Consider the following 9,855-nt stretch of genomic DNA (forward strand, 5'->3'; position numbering starts at 1 on the left):
CTAGATGAGGGACAGGAAGAGGAGAGTGACCCTCTCCCCGACCTGCTCACTCAGAATCCTGACGATGGATCGGTCGATGGTGTTGTCTTTTGTGGCAGCCTCTCCGAACATCAACAGAAAGACTGTAAACAGGTTCTTCAGTCTTTCAGACATATGTTCTCTCTAACACCCAGTCAGACTGATTGGTGTACCCATGAGGTTGACACTGGTGACAGCTTGCCCGTCAAGAGTAAAATCTACCGGCAGCCTGATCACGTTAGAGACTGCATCAAGAGTGAAGTGCAGAAAATGTTGGAGCTGGGAGTCATTGAACCCTCGGATAGCCCTTGGGCTAGTCCCGTAGTTCTAGTGCCGAAACCTCACACCCAGGGCGGTAAGAAAGAGATGAGGTTCTGCGTAGACTACAGGGGTCTCAATGCAGTCACTAAGACTGACGCCCACCCAATACCAAGGGCAGACGAGCTTATCGATAGATTGGCTTCGGCCAACTACCTAAGTACGTTTGACCTGACAGCTGGGTATTGGCAAATCAGGTTAGCTGAGGACGCCAAGCCTAAGACCGCATTTTCTACCCCTGGTGGGCATTATCAGTTCGTGGTGATGCCCTTTGGTCTGAAAAATGCACCTGCCACCTTCCAAAGGTTGGTGAATCAAGTCCTTACTGGGCTGGATGACTTCTGTGCGGCGTATCTAGATGATATTGCTGTCTTTAGCTCCACCTGGGAGGATCACCTTGTCCACCTGCGGAAAGCGTTAGAGGCTCTGCAAGCAGCAGGCCTCACTATCAAGGCCACCAAGTGCCAGATAGGGCAGACACAGGTTGTATACCTGGGCCACCTTGTAGGTGGAGGCCAGGTTCGACCACTGGAGAGCAAAATACAGGCAATCAGGGACTGGGCTCCTCCAACCACCCAGACTCAGGTTCGAGCTTTCTTGGGCCTGACTGGATACTACCGAAAGTTTGTCAGGAACTATGGTTCCATCGTGACACCATTAAACGAACTGACAAGTAAGAAAATGCCAAAAAAGGTTCAGTGGACAGCGAGCTGTCAAAAAGCATTCGATGACCTAAAGCAGGCCATGTGCACGGCGCCTATCCTTAAGAGTCCAGACTACTCCAAACCATTCATTGTCCAAACAGACGCTTCTGAGTTGGGTGTGGGAGCTGTTCTTTCTCAACTGAATTTTGATGGTCAAGACCAGCCCATTGCTTTTATAAGCAGAAGGCTGACCCCTAGAGAGAAGAATTGGTCAGCTATTGAGAGGGAGGCCTTTGCTGTGGTTTGGGCCCTGAAGAAGCTGAGGCCATACTTGTTTGGCACTCACTTCAAGATTCAGACCGACCATAAGCCCCTCTTGTGGCTAAATCAGATGAAGGGTGAAAACCCCAAACTGCTTAGGTGGTCCATTTCCCTACAGGGGATGGACTTTACAGTGGAACATAGACCTGGTACTGATCATGGCAATGCCGATGGGCTCTCCAGATATTTCCACTTAGAACAAGAAGACTCACCTGGTCAAGGTTAGCTTATTGTTCCGACGTTTGGGGGGGGGGTCATGTAGGAGAGTAGGGTCTGCAATCCTATGATCACCCAGATTTTTTGCTTTTGTTTCACTGGTTTACGACTTTCTCTGGCTGTGGGCCTGCCAATCAGACCCACAGCCTGGCTGTTCTCTTTCTAAATTACGATATGTACCCTAGGTGCATTTACCAATTGGTACTGGACCACCTTATCAGACCCCGTAACGCAGGGCATAGGTGTACCCAGGGCCGCCAGGGGCTGCAGCATGTATTATGCCACCCCTGGCTGGCCTCCTAAATTTGACACAACTGGCTGCATGACAGCTGGGGCAAAGTCGTGTAATCACCCTTTGCTTTAGGTATAGTAACACTATATCTAACCATACAATGGACCCCCGAGTTCCTATCAGTCACTCCTATGGCAGGCCTTGACAGTCCTGAAGGCAGAGTGCGTGGGCTCGTGTGAACTAGGTTCTGGCCCGAGCCGAGCCCGGTTGCAGCTTGCGGAATCAAGACCCAATGGCTGTTCCATGATAACGCGTACCACATCGGTAACTTCGGTGTCGCGTTATCAAGGCATGTCGAGTAAGGTGTCATACGAATCGGGATGCTGCCCTCTCACCAATTCTGGCGACGAGGTTAGCATTCCGCCCTTCTAGAGGGACACGACATGTACGTAACTGTGAACCCCGGTTAAAGTTAACTAAAGCCTCAGCTCCACAAAATGGATGCTGCCACCACAGACACGAGTCTGACCTCCTGCTGCTGGGAGTCCTTCCAGCGAGGAGCGCTTGGACAAAGGGTTTCCTGTCGAGGGCGATGTTCGCACCGTCCCAGACAGGGTTTGTGTATTCTGGGTAGGTAGGGCTTTTGCGAGAAGGTGACTACGGAGTGGCACCCCGGTGCTCACTACGCATCTGCCGGTTAGAACCAGTTCCAGGGGCACCAGCCCTGGCCTGGGGAAAGTCCGGCAGGGGAGAGGGGTGTAACTACCCCCCTTCCGGGTCCCACCCTTAGGGCAGGACCTAGTCATGTACCCACCCCTTTCTTTAGAATAAAGGCCGGAGCGGGGACCCTTCCAATTTAGATCATCTTTGAATCAAGAACTACTTTCTACGAAAGGACATTCGAGACTCTTCTCAAGATTTCTCCCTTGTGACTAAGGAGTAGTCACCCTGCATCAGCGGGCACCATCTAAGAACTCTGCGGTTTGCTGTAAGTCCTTCCTCAAGGAATCCGACGGCCCAGCTCGACGAGAACCGGCTTCCCTGGCACCTCTGACCTCTACCCCAGTCATCAGCTCAGCTGTGATCTGTGGGTGCGACGAGACCTCGAGGGACCGGCCATCATCAGAACCTGCACGCTCTTAACCAGCACGACCATCGAAGCAATTCTCTGGTGAGTGCTCTGGGGTCCGAGAAGCCCCGACCCTGAGCAGCTCCAGCACCGAAGTGCAGTCTCCCAGCATCTCCACGATCCGCGTGGGGCCCTTCTGCTCGCTGCTCAGCACGTTGTCTGGTCACTAGCCGCTGGCTTGTGCCCTTCCTTGACGACGACCGACAAACAACTCTGCTGGTCTGGTTGCTCCAGATCGGCCCTTGCTCCCTTTTTCCGAGAGGAGCACCCCGGACCCTCCTGGTCCCTTCAAGACGCCATCTTAGGCCTACCACGTGGCCCTGAGATCTGCCAAGGCTTGTTGCCCCAATCCTGGGCCCAGCGACGCCGACAGCATCATCCTTCGTGGGACAGCTCGCACCTCCATCCTGGTCGCCGACAACGCCTCCTGGTCCGTGAGACTGCAGAGCCTAGCGTCGCCCACTCACCTGGTCGAGGTGACGGCCAACCGGTGCCCTCCTGGTACCCTCTGACTACTGGCTAGTAGTACGAACTTGGTCCCCTCTGCTTTCAGGTATCAACGATCTCTGATCCAGGCTTGGATCTCTACGAACTATTCATCACTGGTCGCCGGCCAGCAACTCCTTTTCTTCCAGCTCCTGGCTCGTCAGCGAAGACCCCCGACGCCTGTAAGACTTGTGCAGCCGCAGCCCTCGTGGCTAGGTAACTTCGGCATTTCGGTGCCTGCATAGCCTCCTTACTCTAGGGTCCTGAGTCCCTCGCTTCCGACTTGCCTTATCGGGTCCGCCCGAGACCACTAAACTTTCTGTGTCTCCGGACACTTGTTTTTAATTGTGCACTTGAAGTATTTTCATAAGAGATTTGGTTTGTGCTTAGTACCCTGTCCTCATAATGAGTACAGGGCTGTTGTGATTCTCAATAAATATACTGTTTATTTTCATAACACTTGTGTGGTGTCCTTTCACTTGATGTTCAAGGGGTATGTGATGGTATAACAGCTGGCTTAGCGCGCCCTCTCGAGTCTTTAGCCTTGGACTGCTCGTATCCACGCTACTAGGATAGCTGGTCTATAGGTTGACTTGCAACCAAACACCATAAGGGTCATTTGGAACGATACATAGCGGTCGCTAGAATAGCGAACGCTGCATATCGGGCCAACTTCTCACACTGACTAGCCTGAAGGTTTTTCATCACCTGATCCATGTATTGCCCCATAAAACATTTGAGGCCAATCACAGTGTCGACCACATCATTTTGTGTGACCTTGGAAGTTCCTTCCACCCTTTGCTGTTCAACCTGAGTGGGCCCCAGACTGGGTGCTCACACAGAAGTCAAAGTGACTGAAATCCATGTCCTTGTCAGGAATCTCCTCGTTAGTGAATAAGAAACATGGCAGGAGAAGATCCCACTTCCTCCTGAAGTTTTCTTATAAAGCTCGCCTTATACTTTTAAGGGTTTTGTTAAACGTCTCCACTAATCCCTTGGTTTGTGGATGGTTTATAGTGGAGAAAGGATGTCACACACCAGCTTGCTATCACATCCCTATACATATGAAAGGATTTAGAATGGGTTCCTTGGGTGAAAATCACAGTCTTTGTAAATACATTCCAGAAAGGTTGCCCACGAGAGACCTTACCCCCACCTATGCAATTGTGTTTTTCAAAGATACCACTTCTTTAAATCTGGTCCATGATTCACCACAACCAAAATGTAACAATGCTGAGGGGAGGTGTATGGAGCCTTCACCCTGGGATGCTGGGTAGTTCATCAAAGGGCAGAGAGCTGAAGGGGACAGACCTGTGCCATCAGCACTACTTGAGTGGGGTGAAGTGGGGAGTCATCTAGACAGTCACCTTGAAGTTTGTCATAAGGTTTCTAGAGTGATAATAGGACTTTGCTTTTCTGGTCCCTACACCCCGGGAAAGAATGTGCATGTGCGTGATCCCCAGGATCAGAATCAGCTTCCTGTCTGGTCATTGTAATGGAAGCCACGCACATTGCTCGCATTCTTGTTGTCCCTTTGTACTATATTTTATCTTAACAGCATTTTCTAGCTTTACTATTGCACCAAAATGCGCTCTTATTAATGTCATTCTTTTTTTAAAGGCTCTTGGATCTCTATCCATGGGCTGTGTTTGGATGCGTTTCATTGGAAGAAATTTATAAAGTATCAGGTTTCAAATTAGTTATGCACTGATGGCCATACGAACCACATATTCCTAAACATAATGGGCTATATTGATGAACCAGTGTGCGTCGCTCTTGCACCGCGCAATGTGGTGCAAGAGCGAAACAAATCTTAAATGCAATTCATGAAGCCATGCAAGGTCACTTTGCGTGGCCCTGAGTGGCTCCATAAATCTGGAGAAAGGCAAGCAACACAAATCGCTGCGTTGCTAACTCTGCCTGGGATGGCGTTCCATGGGTGTTGCATCGGTGTTCCCATGCACCTCTCATGGTGCCAAAAGATATGCCTTCCTAGGAGAGGGGTAATGTGGAGAAATATCTTTATTTCTCCGCGTTGCTTCCTCTTTCAGAATGCTGCACACATCGAAAGAGGAATGTGCCTCTCAGGATTGTTTTTGTGTAGGAAGGTGCCCCTTCCTGCACAAAAGAAATCCTGCATGCAACTGCATTGGTGCTCGGCTGCGAAAAGGGAAAAGAATAATTGATTAACAGAATGCAGAACAATGTCATGCATTCACCCCAGTACAGAGATCTGGGCCTAAATCCATAGTGTTATTGCTCACCATGCCATTCCAGTTTGGACCCAGCCATATGCAAATCAGCCTTGACCCTGTGCCAAATGAGAACAGTCCAGCCTAAACTGCCATGCCAGGTCCTCCCTGGAATGGAAACATGCATCCTAGGACCGGTTTCGGGCTTTCAGCCGTCATCAGCCGGGATAGCTTGACTCCAGTGGCATGGAGAGCACAGGACCCATGTTTGGGCATACCCGTCCCACTCGGGTGACAATTGGAAAAAGAACAATTGATGGGCAGAATGCAGAACAATGTCATACATTCACTCCAGTACACAGATTTGAGCAGAATAAACTTTGACCCGTTTGCCAATTATTTACACCCAATGACAACACAGATTCTCAAAATAATTCAGTGACTTCTCAGAGTCTCAGCAGAGCTTTTCACTAGTGTGTCAAGTAACAAAGACAAACACCAATACATACTACTTACTTACACATATCTTGGCCCAGTCCACAAGGGCTTTTAGTTTCATTATAGCCATTTGTACATTGTGAGTTAAGCTCTCACAGGACTATGGAATTATTCCCCAGAGGAACTCACAGAATTCTTTTACAATTTACATATGACAAGAGCCCAAGCAGGTCCTACTTAGTGCGCCAGTGGAGTGGCTACATAGATTGCCTTTGCTAGAATTTTAGCACTGTCTGTTCTTACCGGGGGCTCTGAAGAACAGCCTCCCATACTATGAATAAAGCTTGAACCTCTCAGTTAGTAAGGGACATAGGTAAACCAACATTCTGGATATGATCGTTCCATGAACATTTCAACAAAAAGCAAACCCTTAAATAACCTTAGCTTTACAACTGTTCACTCTTCCAAGGTGCTCACAGCTTTCAGAGAAACTCTCTGTACTCGGCTCCTTCATTCCACATCCATCACAGACACCGTTGCTCTAGATGTAACACAAGTGATCACTCAGTAGATGAGGTAGCACTAAATAAGAACCCTAAAAAAATGTACTTTTGAATATGAAATGTACATTTAAATCCCTCTTGTAGAAGAATACATACACGTACTGAACATTTTGTGGCATTTATATGGTTTATTAACACGGGGAGGGCCAGGACACAAATATTTTTAGTTTTCCTGAATAAATGAGGTATTGATTTGATAAAAAAGGACTGAATTAATAGTAGTGAAACCCAGATCTATGTATTATAAGTAGCACTTCTCTCTTCATCAACACAGGAGAGCTAGTGCCATCTCAAGAAAAAAACCCTTGTCAGCCCTGGGAAGACTGAAAGCAGAGCCATTCTGGGAGCAGTCACACTGTTGGGATAGGACCCCCTTCTGATGCCACTGTGCCAGACTCCCCTGCTGACAGTAGTCACACTGTAGAGACGGGACCACCTTCTAATGCTACCTGTGCCAGACTCCCTGCTGACAGCAGTCACACCTTCGAGACAGGACCCCCCTCTAATGCCGCCTCTGCCAGACTACCTGCTGACAACAGTCACACTGTCGAGACTAGAGCCCCTTCTAATGCCACCTGTGCCAGACTCCATGCTGACAGCAGTCACACTGTCGAGGCAGGACCCCCTTCTAATGCCACCTCTGCCAGACTCCCTGCTGACAGCACAAATTATCTTGACCTTTTAGGCGAACAATCTACTTTCTTTACAACCAGCAGTAAAATAACATAAATCCAAACAAATATTTTTTGTTTTATTACATATCCAAAAATATACATTTCTTTTTATCAAGTAAAATCGAGTAATTATTTTGTACGTTTTATAGTGTCATGATTGGTTCTAGGAATATAACAGCTTGGTGCAATCAATCTCTTTTTTTATTCCTTTAGTGGATCAATCATTTCATAATTCGGCTCCATCATTTCATAATTCAGCTCCATCTGCCATCTACAATTGTTGTCCAATGTAAAATGGTGATTTTGTTCACTTTGTGCTCGGCCTGACTATCACATGGTGTGAGGCTCTGTGACTTTTGTTAATGATCCCTCACTCTTTTAAAGAGATGCTTCGTGGTCAGCCTGGCTATCATGCAGCTGTTGGGACCACTTACGTTTATCATCCAATTGTATGCCAAGATAATCATAAGTGGATACTTCTTTCAACTATGTTTTACAAACATTAAAAGTAGCTCGCAATTTGTGTTTTTGATTGAAAATCATATATTTCCTTTTATCGACATTAATGGACAAATTTCTTGCTAAACAAAAGGACTCCAAGTCTTCTAATAATCGATGCATTTCTATCTCCGTTCTTGCCAACAGTACTGCATCATCAGCAAAAAACAAGATTGGAATGTGATCGTTGCCTGCTTTTGGTACATCCACATTAAGATTTCTCAGAGCTGCAACAATGTCATTTATGTAGCCGTTAAAAGTGTCAGGGCTAAAACACAGCCCTGTTTGATTCTTCGCTCGATTGGTGTTTCAGTTATATATTCCCCTCTTGTGCTGCATCTGATTCTTGTGATGTTGCCAGAATGCAGAGCGAATAAGAGCTTCAAGGTGTGTTCAGGGATGGTGGTGAGCTCGCTGATGTCTTTGTAGGTTTGAAGATTGACTGAAGCTCTTCACACATTCACTGCACTGGAATGGCTTTTCCCCTGTGTGTGTTCGCGGATGACTTTGTAGGGATGATAATCGACTAAACCTCTTCACACATTCACTGCAATGATATGGTTTTTCCCCTGTGTGTGTTCCCTGATGCCGTTTTAGATGTGTAGATCGACTAAACCTCTTCAAACATTCACTGCACTTGAATGGCTTTTCACCTGTGTGTGTTCGCAGATGATTCCTTAATGCTGACGAATAACTAAAACTACTTGCACATTCGCTGCACTTGAATGGTTTTTCACCCGTGTGTGTTCGCAGATGATTCCTTAATGCTGAAGATTCACTAAAGCTACTTCCACATTCACTGCACTTGAATGGCTTTTTCCCTGTGTGTGTTTCCTGATGCCGTTTTAGGTGTGATAATCGACTAAAACTCTTCACACATTCACTGCAATGATATGGTTTTTCCCCTGTGTGTGTTCCCTGGTGCTGTTTTAGGTGTATAGATTGACTAAACCTCTTCAAACATTCGCTGCACTCGAATGGTTTTTCACCCGTGTGTGTTCGCAGATGATTCCGTAATACTGACGAATAACTAAAACTACTTGCACATTCACTGCATTTGAATGGCTTTTCCCCTGTGTGTGTTCTCTGATGCAGTTTTAGGTTTGGTAAATATTTAAAGCTCTTCCCACATTCACTGCACTTGACTGGCTTTTCCCCTGTGTGTGTTCGCTGATGACTCCTGAGTTTAGATGATTCCGTAAAACTACTTCCACATTCACTGCAAATGTATGTTTTTTCTTTCATGGTTAGTGTCTCTGAGTCGGGTATGTATTTTTCTACATTTCTTGACTGTGCTTTCTGAAGGGCCAACATGACGGATAAATCACTTGTGTTATTCTCACACACCCTGTATGCGTGTGGTATTTTGCACGTTTGAATTCCGATTAAGCACTAAAGTGAAAAGGTCACCAAATACTCGCCACACTCATAACGTGTGTAAGGCTTCTTTATGGGTAATTGTGTCTTTAGACTGGATAATGGTTCTGCAAGCTTGCGGGTAAAGATCCATCGTCCTTTTAGTCGGTGCACACTGGGATAGTACTCTGTATTTTATACAGCAGAGCCCCTATTTCTTTTCATTTTCAGTTGTCAAGCTCCACTCCATTGTGCTTTTCGCTGGTTGCTGTGGAATGGTCTGAAAGAGTTTACAATACACCTCTAGCACTGAATGGTGGTCTGATATCATTTTAGGAAGCAGAGTACTGCTATAGCCACCTCGTGATCAAAGCTGGTTTACCCAAGAAGTGGTTTATCAGTGTTGTTTTCATTTTCTAGAGGTCATTTCTTCATCTGAGGCCCGGAGGTGCACAGCTGAGACTCGTAGAATCACAGAATTGCCCTTGACGGTACTTCCAAGATCTGTCAGTTTATGCTCAGGTTCGGCTGTCTCCGAAGGCACTTATGTTTTCCTTTTTAGTGGAACTCAATGTTTCCGACTTTGCTTTTGCAGATTTCCAGTATTATCTTCATTATTCTTAAACTATTATATTATCTTCATTATTCTTAAACTATTGGTACACTCAAGGATTGTTTTCTGTCGGATGTAAATAGATTTTAATTACTTAAATGGAAAATACTGGAATGTTCATACACAATTTTTAATTGATTGTAAAAGCCTCAAATTC

At 46.5% G+C, this 9,855-nt stretch overlaps 1 pseudogene; it reads right to left on the minus strand.

Annotated features, from left to right (window-relative positions):
* LOC147737625 (uncharacterized) overlaps nt 1–9,043 on the minus strand; it is a 267,144-nt pseudogene extending 258,101 nt beyond the window's left edge.
* Between the last annotated feature and the right edge of the window lie 812 nt (nt 9,044–9,855).

This window comes from Lissotriton vulgaris, chromosome 1_1 (assembly GCF_964263255.1).
Source record: "Lissotriton vulgaris chromosome 1_1, aLisVul1.2, whole genome shotgun sequence".
Taxonomy (NCBI): Eukaryota; Metazoa; Chordata; class Amphibia; order Caudata; family Salamandridae; genus Lissotriton; species Lissotriton vulgaris.